Source organism: Trachemys scripta, chromosome 14 (genome assembly GCF_013100865.1).
Source record: "Trachemys scripta elegans isolate TJP31775 chromosome 14, CAS_Tse_1.0, whole genome shotgun sequence".
NCBI lineage: Eukaryota > Metazoa > Chordata > Testudines > Emydidae > Trachemys > Trachemys scripta.
The window spans coordinates 16692054-16705118 of record NC_048311.1 but is presented as its reverse complement, the minus strand read 5'-3'; the positions used below and the strand labels follow the sequence as shown (position 1 = coordinate 16705118).

The window sequence follows — 13065 nt, the reverse complement described above, 5'->3', positions numbered from 1 at the left end:
CGGTTATGAGGAATGCTGTTCAGGTTTAAACCACAGACATTGCCCTGAAGGGTCACTGAGATTCAGCTGCTTCCATGGGAGGCGCTTGGATTAAGTGTGTCATGAGTTAGTGGAAATTCCTGAACTTTCATTTTCTTAAAAGATGCTGGAAGAAATAGAGCCTATTGGGGAGCCAGAGGCTGCAGAGCGGCTGAAGGTTTCACTCCTGATTAATAATGACCCTTTGCAGAGGACAAGTGTCAGCACTCTCACTGACACATCAGTATCACCTGTGCTTGACTGGAACTCAGCAGTATTACAGGAATATACCCAGCAGCTGCTAATCAGAGGCATCCAGGAAGTACTTGAACACACATACTATATGGGTCTGAAAGGAAAGCCCTCTCCTCCCACGCACCTCCAACAAGTGCACTATAAACTACAGCACATCCATCGTGACCTCTGTGCATTTTTATTCATGTGAATACCTGGCAGAGCCCAGAGGTGAGGTCTGATCTGCGGTAATATAGGCCACAGGTCAGGGTCATAAACAGTCTCCGTGAGGGGTTAATTCTTGTCTTCAACCCAACACAGATTTATTTTGAATTTCCATTTCTCATAGAAACTGTATTCCAAATAAATGTACAGAGTATTAATTATTAATTATTATTATATCCTTGGATTACAGGAGCAGCTGAAGGCCTCAGTTAGGGGATCAGAGCCCTCTTGTGCTAGGTGCTGTACAAACTTAGTAAAAATACACACCCTTCCCCAGAGATCTCACAATCTAGATCAGGGGTGGGCAAACTTTTTGGTCCAAGGGCCACATCTGGGTGAGGAAATTGCATGCAGGGCCATGAATGTAGGGCTGGGGCAGGGAGTTGGGGTACGGGAGGGAGTGTGGGGTGTGGGAAGGGGTTCGGGGTGCAGGAGGGGTGTGGAGTGCAGGAGGGGGCTCAAAGCAGGGGGTTGGGGTGCAGGAGGGGGTGTGGAGTGCAGGAGGGGGCTCAGGGCAAGGGGTTGGGTGCAGGAGAGGTATGGGGTGCAGCAGGGGGTTCAGCACAGGGGGTTGGGGTGTGGGAGGGGTTTTGGGGTGAAGGAGGGGTTCAGGATGCAGGCTCCGGCCCGGTGCCGCTTACCTCGAGTGGCTCCGGGGTGGCAGTGGCACGCAGTGGGCTAAGGCAGGCTCCCTGCCTGCCCTGGCCCCATGCCACTCCCAGAAGTGGCCATCATGTCCAGCAGTGGCTTCTGGGGGTGGGGGGTGGGGCAGGTGGCTCCGCTGCGTGCTGCCCTCACTTGTGGGTACCACCCCCAAAGTTCCCCCAAAGTTCCCCGTTCCTGCGGTGTCTGCAGGCGAGGGCAGCACACGGAGCCCTCTGCCCGCCCTCCCCCAGGGGGCCGCAGGGACGTGGTGCCGGCCGCTTCCGGGAGTGACTTAGCCCTGCTGTGCGATGGGGTTGGCAATCCCACGGGCCAGATTGAAAGTTCTGACGAGCCGGATCCAGTTCGTGGGCCGCAGTTTGCCCTCCCCTGATCTAGATCAATGAGAAGCTGGACCAGGTGAATGGATGCAGGAATGGAGGGTGAGGCAGCAATAACAGCAGTCTGTACGCTATCTATTGCATGGCAGCAATGGATCCAGTGATGGTAGCGAAGAAGCATTTCCTGTTTGCTAAGGTGCTTCCAATGTCCCTGACCCAAGACCCTTCCCCGGGTGGGGCTGGTTAGCAGCCCTGATGGCGGGACATAGGGAAGCATGTTGTTGCACATGGCAACTGAAGTTCTCTATGTCAGTGGGCAAAGCAGAGCACGGGTGGCCAGCTGTGACCCATTGCTAACGGGAACATCATGGACTCAAACGCTCCTGCAATGGACTATGTGACAGAGTGTGTGGTAAAAAGGATACTACCCCTTTAAGGAGCTGGCTGGATAATCCAGGATGGCCCTGCCCTGCCCTGGAGGCTGAACTATATAAACAGAAACAGGAACAGGAATCGGAGTTGGGTGGGGAATAGAACTCAGGTAGGCTGCAGATGCTCTTACGTGCAAGGAGACAAGTCTAACCTGACTCAAAGACTTGGGCGTGGATTGTAGGTTTGGGAGCCCTGATACAGCGTCCCGATGAAGTGTTTGCTGCAATGCTTCCTGTCCTGAAGTCTGAGTCAGAAGTGGACATACTACTGTGTAAATAGGTGTTGGCTTCTCCTTGCCCTTGAAAATGTATTGCTGTTCCACTTGAGGAAATTCAGGTGCGCCAAGCTTGCAGCATCACACCAGGGTGTGCAGAGACTGCCTTCACCGTTACATACTCCTGTCACCGTAGGAGCTATGAATTAGTCACATTTGAGATAAACCTGTATTCTACGGGCAGGTGCATTACAAGGGAAGGGAAATTAAGGGTGTAGTTTTACATATGAAACGGCAGATGGTGCATTGGGAGCACTAGTCAGAAAGGCAAAGCTTACAGCGGCAGGATTGCCTGCTCACGCTGAGACCTGAGGCTGGGCAATCCTGCTGGAGGCTGGCTCTGCACTGCTCCTTTGGTGCTCAGAATGGGTTTAGTTCTCACAAATTGTCCTAATTACCAGAAAATTGCCCTCCCTTTGCTCCCCGCTCAGCGGCCCCATGGTCTTTATCAGTGAAGTCCTACTCGAATCCCAGTTCTTCACTGCAAAGAGCCTGGAGGTCTGTAAAAGGAGCTAGAAACAAGCAGAGGAGGCACTACTAGGAAGCACTGACCACAAGTTAAAGGAGGAGAGGAAACAGGAACCCCCTCAGCTAATCTTGCACCAGCTAGCCCGGAATTCCATCCAAGAACAGGCTTAGCAAAATATTTCTGAATGGCATTTTTTTCCCTCTGGACTGGCTCAGACTGTACCAAATAGCCAACATATCCTATGGAGGAGAGCTTGGAACCCACCTACAGTCTTCTCCATACCTAGCTGTACTCCCCATTTCAACTCATGCTGGTTGGACACTAAGCTGTTCTACTGTTGCCCCTTCTCCCGACGTCAGTGGCCCAGAGCGGACACCAGTGTCACCCCCCTTCCAAGCTATCGCCGACGGCAGGTCGGCTTCCCAGTAGGGAACTCAATGAGGTGGAGTCTGAACATGTTCTATGTGTAACTTGCTTTAGTTACACCCATACCCCAGTCCTGGCACAGAACCCAAAGGCAGCAAACGGACAATCCCGTCTTCCAGAAATCTCAGCCCACACCTCAACACCCAACTTACCATGTGCCCAAAATTGTCCCCGCATGGACTCAGGCAGGAAGCAAAACCAATAGTGACCTGGCCGGAGGGTCGAATCACACAGAGGTGGCTGTGGTTCCTGAAGCGAGAGGGGCCCACGGGGTGAGAAAGGATGTTGGATAGGGACACCACCAGCGGGGGCGATAGCACCTGGCAGAGCTAGTCCCCAGAACGGCCAGGAGGCAGCTCCACCAGTGGTGAGTGCACCCAGTGACACGAGCTACTGAACAGCATCAGTTTGCAATGGCCTTCAGTCAGTGCCAGTCAAGATTTGAACCAAGTGAAAGGTCTTCCCCGTCCCTGCGCCAGCCCCAAGTCACCTATTGCTGAGGTGTGGCTACCTCTTTTTCATTTAAAAATCTGAACTCGTAGCAAAAGCACCAGCCCAGGCATTTGCTCACTCACATTCTTTCAATTTTCTATGTCCCTTCTCCCTGTCCATCAGTTCGTTGGCTTTTTCTGTGCAGAATATGCATTTCACTGATTTCCAGGAAAGTGAATGTGGTTTTAATATTACTCTGCTCTCTCATGGCACAAATGTTTATCTATTTAGTTTCTCTTTCTGCTGATTTCAAAAATAATTCCTTCAGAGCAAGTATCAGCCTTTCGAAGTAAACAGTCCTTCCTCTGGGCCAGTTCTGATCTCTCCACACAGTCATTTCATTGCCAGACGATGTTATCTCCTGGCTCGTGCTGTTTCCTTTTCCACTCTTCACATGATCCCAGTAGTCCACAGGGCAAGCTAGGCTTAATGGTAGAACAAATAAAAGGAACACTGGCTTGGAGGTTGACAAAGGAAAAAGATGCACAAAACAGCCTGATGTGTCAAGACATAGTTTTGACCTTAGCTCGTGCTTTGGGTGTTGGGGGCTGATAATATTTTGACTCAGCACTTCACATACGCTGTTTGAAGCAGCACTGCTTGTTAGCTTTTATTTGCCACTTGTGGGACAAAGCTAAAGAGCAACTTCCCGCAAAAGCTGGTTCCTTACAGCTTTACAGAGAGGCTGGGGAATGCCAGGATCCCAGTTTATAATAATAATAATATACAGAGATATATACCTATCTCGTAGAACTGGAAGGGACCTCAAAAGGTCATTGAGTCCAGCCCCCTACCTTCACTAGCAGGACCAAGTACTGATTTTTGCCCCAGATCCCTGAGTGGCCCCCTCCAGAATTGCACTCACAACTCTGGGTTTAGCAGGCTAATGCTCAAACCACTGAGCTATCCCTTCCTGGGCTTGAGTGCAGGAACACACTAGCTGTACACACAATGGGCCAGCTCCTCAGCTGGGGGAACTGTGTTGACATCAGTGTGGCCCATTCCCGGGGAGAGGGACTCTGGTGATATACAGGCCCCACTCTAACTTGTCACCACTTGTCAGCAGACACAAATTGGAACCAAAGCTAGAAGAGAACCAGCGACAACTGAATAGGATCTTTAGCTTGTATAAATTGGTGTGTCTCCACTGAAGTAAATAGAGCTATGCTAATTTACACCTGCTGAGGTTCTGGCCAGACAGTGCGATTTCTTTCGTAGTATTTTTATTGCGTTCTGCATGTTAGCAGACCTTCAGCATCCATTGTGCTCCATGTCACTGGAACCAATAGGAAAAAAATAACTGGTAAAGCCTGGGTGAGCTGTGTTACCCAATGAGAGCATTAAGCAGCCTCTGATATTTCAGGAAGTGTCTGGGGAAAGTTATGAAAATGTCCAGCCTGTTGAGCTTATCTGTACATGTTTCATTACTAATCATCTCACCCGGCTGAGCAACTGAGCTTTCGTGTCCCTATCTGCCACTTGGAAATGTTGTAAGGACCACAGAGTTACTGAAGACCCTTGAGGCTTTACGCTTCTCCTCCACAACTTGTCAAGCAGCTCCCAAGGGAGATGTCAGAGCTGATAGGAGCCTTCCTTTGGGAGGTCAAAATCAGTGAGTGTGGGTAACGGGAGTAGTCACTCGACATACTCCCCTGGAGGCTGAGGGAAAATGCCTTTGGAAACAAAGTCCTAGATTTTCAAAGGGGTGTGTGTGGGGAATTTTAGCTGCACAATTCCCAGCGGATATACCCTGTCCACGAGTTACAGGCATTCCTTTGCCTACCAGCCTGGAACACGTGAGTGTTTTATGGATTAGTGGGAGAAACGTGGCTCAAACTCCTTGCATTACCTTGAAGATTTAGGAGGAATAATTAAGGGTAGCTGGTGTGTCCCTAGTTAATGGGAGCTCCTTCAACTGAGGCACTGAAATGAGATGGGGAAGTGCATAAACTATGAGGTTTTTTTATTGTGTCTGGTGAGTGCAAGCACTAGCTAAACTCCAGAAGACCTACCCGAGCGTATGCATCGCTAAGTGTAAAATCTGGGATAGATTCTCTGGGACCAGCCTCTTCTTTGGCCCCACTCCCGCCCTGCTTTTTAGGGGGATCCCACAGAAACTTCCCTCTCCGTCCGGAATGATTCCCTGTTTCATCAGAAGCAACCTCCTCACAGACCAGGACACACCAAATCAAAGCAGCACCAGAGCCTGCCAGAACAACAGATGCAAAACCTGCAGACATCTCCACTACTATACTATAACACCCCTCACAATTAATAATAATATAATATATGGAGATATACCTATCTCATAGAGCTGGAAGAGACCCTGAAAAGTCATCTAAACCAGCCCCCTGCCTTCACTAGCAAGACCACGTACTGATTTTCCCCCAGATCCCTAAGTGGCCCCCTGAAGGATTGAACTCCTAACGCTGGGTTTAGTAGGCCAATGCTCAAACCACTAAGCTATCCCTGTTTTTGTCCTATAACTACATAAGGGTCAAAGGGCCACTTCTGGTTCAGGAGACCTCTCATCAGCAGCCAATGTCTGCCCTACTCTATACCTTGCTGCTTTTCCCCTGAGCCTCTCCTACCTCCCTGACCTTCCCCCTTCCTCTGGGCTTGGCATCCCAAACTCTATTCTCCCTAGGAGTAACTGTAGGCTACATGCCTTGCCTTGCCTCGCCTCACCTCACCCAACCCCAACCCCCTCCTCTCAGGGAGTGACTGCAGACTGCTTCTCCTGTAGCCCCTAACTGCTCTCAGCTCCTAGGTTTTATTCAGGCCCTGCCTGTTCCTGTCCATCTGAGCCTAATCTGATTATTTCCTGCTCTATGGCTGCTCCTCCAGGTGTAACTTGGGCAGTTAATTGGCCCCCCTACCCTCCTTAACCCCTTCAGGCTTTGTGTGGGGTGGACTCCCCATCACACCAAGGCACAAAGTAATGTAATGGCATTGCAGCTAAAGCCTGCCTGGACAATGGAGGCTGAGCTCTGGTCTCTGTTCGATTCTCCAGGCTCCAAGCCATGGTGGGTGTCCTGTCTGCTGGAGGAGCATGGCACATGGCTCTCTCTGGAGGCTGTTAATGCTGCTGCTTTTGTCTACAAGCGGGGGTCTCTAGAGAGTGATGGCGGGACCTTCCCCCCCCCCCCCCCAACAGCTGCTTCTTCAATGTCCTCTGCCCCTTGCCAACTGGAAAGCTGAGCACCCAGCTCCAGACCTGCCTGCCCCAAAAACAAAAGGGTTAAGAAGACCTTTTCACATGGCCTGAGCCCAGCTTCTCTCTCTGTAGGAGCTATCTGCACCTGGTTCTTTGCAGGATGAGCTCCCAAATTGCAAGGGCACGTCCCAGTGCTTGAACACCTCCTGGCCTGGTTTGCATCCATGGTCAATCGATAGAGATGCAAGTACCAGCACTTCAAAACCATGGGTGCAGATTCTGATGCTGTAAATGGTGCCTGTAGAGAAAAGGGGGCCCTGGGTATCACTGTAGTATGCTCCTTTGCTGTCCACAAGTTACTACAACAGGATGACAGATTTCAGAGTGGTAGCCATGTTAGTCTGTATCAGCAAAAACAACGAGGAGTCCTTGTGGCACCTTAGAGACTAACAAATTTATTTGGGCATAAGCTTTCGTGGGCTAAAACCCACTTCATCAGATGCATGGTGTGAAAAATACAGTAAGCAGTATATATATTACAGCAAATGAAAAGATGGGAGTTGCCTTACCAAGTGGGGGGTCAGTGCTAACGAGGCCAATTCAATTAAGGTGGAAGTGGCCTATTCTCAAGAGTTGACAAGAAGAGGTGAATATCAAGAGAGGGAAAATTACTTTTGTAGTGCCAACGAGGCCAATTCCAACAGTTGACAAGAAGGTGTGAGTATCAGCCGAGGGAAAATTACTTTTTGTAGTGACCCATCCACTCCCAGTCTTTATTCAGGCCTAATTCAATGGTGTCCAGTTTGTAAATTAATTCCAGTTCTGCAGTTTCTTGTTGAAATCTGTTTTTGAAGTTTTTTTGTTGAAGAATTGCCACTTTTAAGTCTGTTATTGAGTGTCCAGGGAGATTGAAGTGCTCTCCTACTGGTTTTTGAATGTTACAATTCTTGATGTCTGATTTGTGTCCATTTATTCTTTTGCATAGAGAATGTCCAGTTTGGCCAATGTACATGGAGGGGCATTGCTGGCACATGATGGCATATATCACTTTGGTAGATGTGCAGACGAATGAGCCCCTGATGGTGTGGCTGATGTGGTTAGGTGCTAGGATGGTGTCCCTTGAATAGATATGCGGACAGAGTTGGCAACGGGGTTTGTTGCTGGGATTGGTTCCTGGGTTCGTGTTTTTGTTGTGTGGTGTGTAGTTGCTGGTGAGTATTTGCTTCACATTGGGGTGCTGTCTGTAAGCGAGGACTGGCCTGTCTCCCAAGGTCTGTGAGAGTGAGGGAATCGTCCTTCAGGTTAGGTTGTAGACCCTTCATGATGTGCTGGAGAGGTTTTAGTTGAGGGCTGTAGGTGATGGCTAGTGGCGTTCTGTTACTTTCTTTGTTGGGCCTGTCCTGTAGTAGGTGACTTCTAAGGTGCCACAAGGACTCCTCATTGTTTTTACAACAGAATGGAAACTGATCAGCTCCCTTTCCCTGCTCTCAAAAATTCTACCTGCTGCCAGCCAAGTGGCAGTTCAGCTTTGTTCTCCAACACACCTGGCACTTTCTGCCTGGGGAGATGTGCTTTTCCCACCCCAGGAACTTGCCAGTGGCAGCTCTGATTGAAATGGAGGGCAGAGGCTCGCCTTTTTAATTGCTATAGGAACCACTGTAAGTGCGTTGTCCATCTCTTCTCTCCAGATGAGTCCCTTAAGAGGCGATGCAAAGCAGCTGCTCCCTGTGAATCCACTGAGAAATACTGGGGTAAGTAATACAAACTGCATGACCTAAAATGATGGGGGAAAGCATCCGCTGGAGAGATTCGCCTTGCTAGCAAAGCCGAGGTTATAGAATGGAGAGGGTGCTGGGATGAATGGCCACTTTATTAGTGCATGGGGTGAAATCGATAGAAACCTTTCAGAAATAGATGAGATGACAGTGGGAATTCGTGGGGACAGCGGGTTTTTTTCCCCTCTCTACACTTATTTTTTATTGGGCTGCATGCCAAAGTGAAATAGGTGACATGCTGGCAAGAAAAGATCATTTCAGAAAAAGTGGGAGGCCCCGTGGAGTTATGCCAGAGAGACGGAGCACGGGAAGGAAGCCTGGCACATGTAACGGGGACAGAACAGGGAACTGATAGTACTTTGACTTATCAGAAGGACAAAGGCTCCAGGAGGTAGCGATGAGACAACAAGAGGCCCAAAGTTATTGGATGCTACTAAGTAACTGTGAGGCTCTGGCCCCCTCATCACAGGCTCTGAGCACCTCAGTCTTCAACGTATTGATTCTCACAGCACTCCTGGGAGGTGGGGAAGGGCTATGACCTTCGTTCTACGGCTGGGAACTGAGGCACAGACAGACTAAATCACTGGACCACCGTTGGGCAGGGAACCTCTAGTACAGCTAGGAACTGAACCTGGGTCTCCCATGTCCTAATCACTGGATGATCCTTCCTCTCATGACGCATTATACAATATGGGTGGGTCTTGCCTCTGGGAGTGCAGGTGAAGGGTGTGAGTTGTACCCCAGGACCTGGAGCTCTTGCCACTGTCGGTGCTCTAGTCCCATATTGTGGGAGAAGGTGGCACCTCCATTTGAATTCATTGAGCTGTCCTGCAGTTTGAGCTGGGAACGCAGATTCAGAACTCCTCGGTTCTCCTCCTGGTTCTGCCTTGAACTCTGTGATGCTAGGCAGATCACGCAGCCTTATTGTGCTTCCTTGCCCAATGGGGCAGGAATGACACTCACTCCGGCATAGTGCAGTGAGACATCAGCAATGAGTGCTAGGAAAGCACACAGTCCTATTAAGATCATATAGGACAGACAGGTGCTAGACTGTACAACCTGCTACTGCTGCAGTAACATCTGAAACACCCATCAGTGCAAGCTGCACCCAGAGATTCGCTCCAACGTGCACAGCCATAGAAAATCCAAACTAGGAATGGTCTTGGGAGAGAGTCCAGCTTTTGGGTGCGAATCAGCTGACAGGTGCAAAGCTCACTTGCCACCTGCACTAGACAGATCTTGCTGCTTCGTCCTGCACGGGTGGATTATAGATGAGTCTGTCATTGTCATTGATCCTATTATCCTACCCTATTAGACTGTAAGATCTTTGGCACAGGGGCTCATGTGTTTGTACAGTGTCTAGCACAGTGGGGTTCCCTTTTCGGTTGATCCTTAGGCACTACCGTAATAAACAGGATGAAGTTGCTGGGCCCATCGCCAGCAGGGCCGGCTCCAGGCACCAGCTGAGGAAGCTGGTGCTTGGGGCGGCAGATTGTTCGAGGCGGCATTCTGCCCAATCCTAGGGCGGCATGGCTGCTTTTTTTTGTTGTTGTTGTTCTTGTTCCTCTCCGGCCGCCCTGTAGAGGGCGGCGGCGCGGAGAACCAGAGCGCCCTGCAGGGAAGTCCTCTTCCTTCCCACCCCGCCGACCGGAGCGGAGCCCTCGCGGCAGGCGACAGGAGACGGTGCAGCGGGAGAGGCCGCGTGGCAGCGCCCCTGCTGTAGCCCTGGCCGCCCCCTTCTCTCTCTCTCCCGCCCGCGCTCCGGCCGCGCCGCAGTTTTTTTTTTTTTGCTTTGCTGTTCTGGCCGCCCCGTTTTTTTGCTTGGGGTGGCCAAAAAGCCAGAGCCGGCCCTGATCGCCAGGTTCAGTGCTAAGCAGCTTTCCTGTTGATCAGGAGGCGAGTCTCCTCCCAAGCGGCAGAATGGAGTCTGGTGCCCAGGCTCAGGGACTGGTCACTAACAGGAAGGTTTAATTCCTTTAAACAAAATCCCCCTTGGCCATAAGCTGGTTTCTGCACAACGGAGCATGGAGAACCAGAAGCTGATGGCATTGATGAAAGCTGCCTGTATCTCTTCTTCTTCCCCAGTCACTGGTTGGTGGGGAAAGACTGTATTCACACTCCCTGACCTGAAACCACTACAGGGAGCTCAGCTGCTGTGATTTCCCATTGTTCTGTCACCTGCTGTATGGTAAGAGAGTCTGCCATAGCAGGTAAGCGCCAGGGCTTGTATGTGTGCGGGTGAGGTGATGGGGGATAATGTAGTTACTTTTATACATCGGTGAATTTCAGTGTTTCTGAAAGTGGGGACTGGCGCGGACTGGAGCCAGGCATTGCACACCTAAGGAGCGTACAAAAGTCTCCTGCAAACTTCTGCCAATGCCCCTTAGTCCCCTTCCTGCTGCGCCCGTTCTGCCAATCCTGTGCCCCCCAAACCGCTCTGCCATTGCACTGCAGTCCTGACCTGCCCATTTCACAGGCCTGCAAACCCGTCTAGCCAATTCCAGGGGATGACTGGCCAAACTGGGCAACTATCTCACTCCATTCCTTCCACGTCCAAAGCAGAGCTGGAAAATTTTGGCCCTGCCTAGTTCTGGATCTGAGCTGTAAGTGGATCCATGGGGGAGGCTTGTTGAGACACGGGGATGCTAATTCAAACCCCCCACATCACCCCAAATTCCGAAGGAATTCAAATCCAAGGCTTCAAGTTTTGATGCCATGGCCATAGGTGCCAACTCCGAGGGTGCTCTGGGGCTGAGCACCCATGGGGAAAAATTAGCTCTGCACCCACCAGCAGCCAAGCTCCCATCACCCCCCACTGCACCTCCTCCTCCTAGGGTGACCAGATGTGAGGAAGAAAATATCGGGACACCGGGGGAGGAGGGTCTGCTGGTGGAGAAAAAAAAAAAAGCCGAGTGCTGCTGCCGGCAGAGCAAAAAAAAAAAAAAAAAATTCTGGCGGAGTGAAATATCGGGACAAACACCGAAAAATCAGGACAGTCCCAATTTTATCAGGACGTCTGGTCACCCTACATCCTCCCCCCTCCTGAATGTGCCGCATCCCTGCTCCTCCACCTACCTCCCAGCGCCTTCCGCCTGGCTGCTGCCAAACAGCTGTTTGGCGGTGTTAACAAGCTCGGGGGGGGGAGGAGGAGCGGGAACATGGTGTGCTCAGGGGAGGAGGCAGAGCAAGGATTTGGAGAAGGAGCAGGGAGGGGCGGAGCTAGGGTGGGGACTTTGGGGAAGGGGTGGAAAGAGATGGGGTAGGGGCAGGGCCTCATGGAAGTGGTGGAGTGGGGGCGGGGCCGGAGGCAGAGCGAGGGTCGAGCACCCGGGGAAAGAGGGGAAGTCGGTGCCTATGGCCATGGCGAGAAATCCTAAAGTAGAAAATGCCAAGTGATTAGCACTTGCTTCTCTCCTCATCAGCTGCCCCTGCTCCTCGCTTTTTAATGACACAGTCATTTCACCTCAATAGTCTCCATCCGTGCATTAAAGTAAATGGCACAACTCCTCTTTTTTCCCCTGGTTCAGCATTTGAGACTGCGGGGCTGTACAAGGCAGAGATTCATCATGTTTCTTTCCTCTTGAGAAGAGATTGGCTCTGACGTCCTGGAAGTTTCTCAGAAGCCTCAAAGAGACGTTGAATTATCCATAAGAGCATTCTTTGAAGGAGGGGACGGGATGCCTGCAAAGCGCTGGTGCTTTAGAGCTTCCCAGGAGATTATTTTACCTGTCAGTGCCAGTGCTGGGGAATTTCAAAGCTGACAGAGCTCTAAGGTGCTGTGTCCGACATGGCTATGCCATAGCTTGGGAGGATCCATCGATCGTCTTGTGCTTTCACTGACCTCAGTCAGACACTCAGGGAGCTACTAACCTCTGTATCTTCATTCATCCTGCTAATAAGGAAGCTTTCAAATGGAGTCAAGCAAATGCAAAAAAAAAAAATCTGCAAACATTTGTGTGAATAAAAACTCTGAGCTGAGACTCTGCATTCATTTGCCACTGCTATTTGGAGCAGGGCTGGCTCTGGCTTTTTTTCCACCCTAGGCAAAAAAGCCACCCACCGCCGTCCCCCCCACCCCCACCCCACCAGCGCGGCAGGGGAGGGCGCCGAGCAATCCCCCACCGGCCAGAGTGCCGGGGGGAGGGCGGCGAGCCCGCCGCGGCTCTGCTCTCCCCGGCGGCCAGAGCGCCGGGAGGAGGGCGGGGAGCCCGGCCGGGGCTCTCCGCTCTCCCCGGCGACCAGAGCGCCGAGGGGAGGGCGGCGAGCCCGGCCGGGGCTCTCCGCTCTCCCCGGCGGCCAGAGTGCCGGGAGCAGGGCGGAGAGCCCGCCGCGGCTCTCCGCTCTCCCCGGTGGCCAGAGCGCCGAGGGGAGGGCGGAGAGCCCCCGGCGGCAGGAGCGCCGCGGGGAGGGCGGCGAGCCCAGTCGCGGCCCCGCTCTCGGGCCGGAGCGCCCCGCCGCGCCGTCCCCCTCCAGGCGCTGCCCCAAGCACATGCTTGGTGGGCTGGTGCCTGGAGCCGGCCCTGATTTGGAGGAGGGATTTTTGTGTTTGTTTGCAAGAATGGTCTGGAGAAGCCAAAAGG

At 51.8% G+C, this 13065-nt stretch overlaps 1 long non-coding RNA gene across 2 annotated transcripts in view; it reads left to right on the top strand.

Moving 5' to 3' along the window:
* Window positions 1-12598, top strand: part of LOC117887348 — a 71087-nt gene extending 58489 nt beyond the window's left edge. For both annotated transcript variants that reach the window (XR_004648164.1, XR_004648165.1), the window contains exons 2-4: window positions 8399-8461; window positions 10571-10695; window positions 12013-12598. This is a non-coding gene — a long non-coding RNA (uncharacterized LOC117887348). The remainder of the gene's footprint in view (window positions 1-8398; window positions 8462-10570; window positions 10696-12012) is intronic.
* Window positions 12599-13065: the final 467 nt, after the last annotated feature.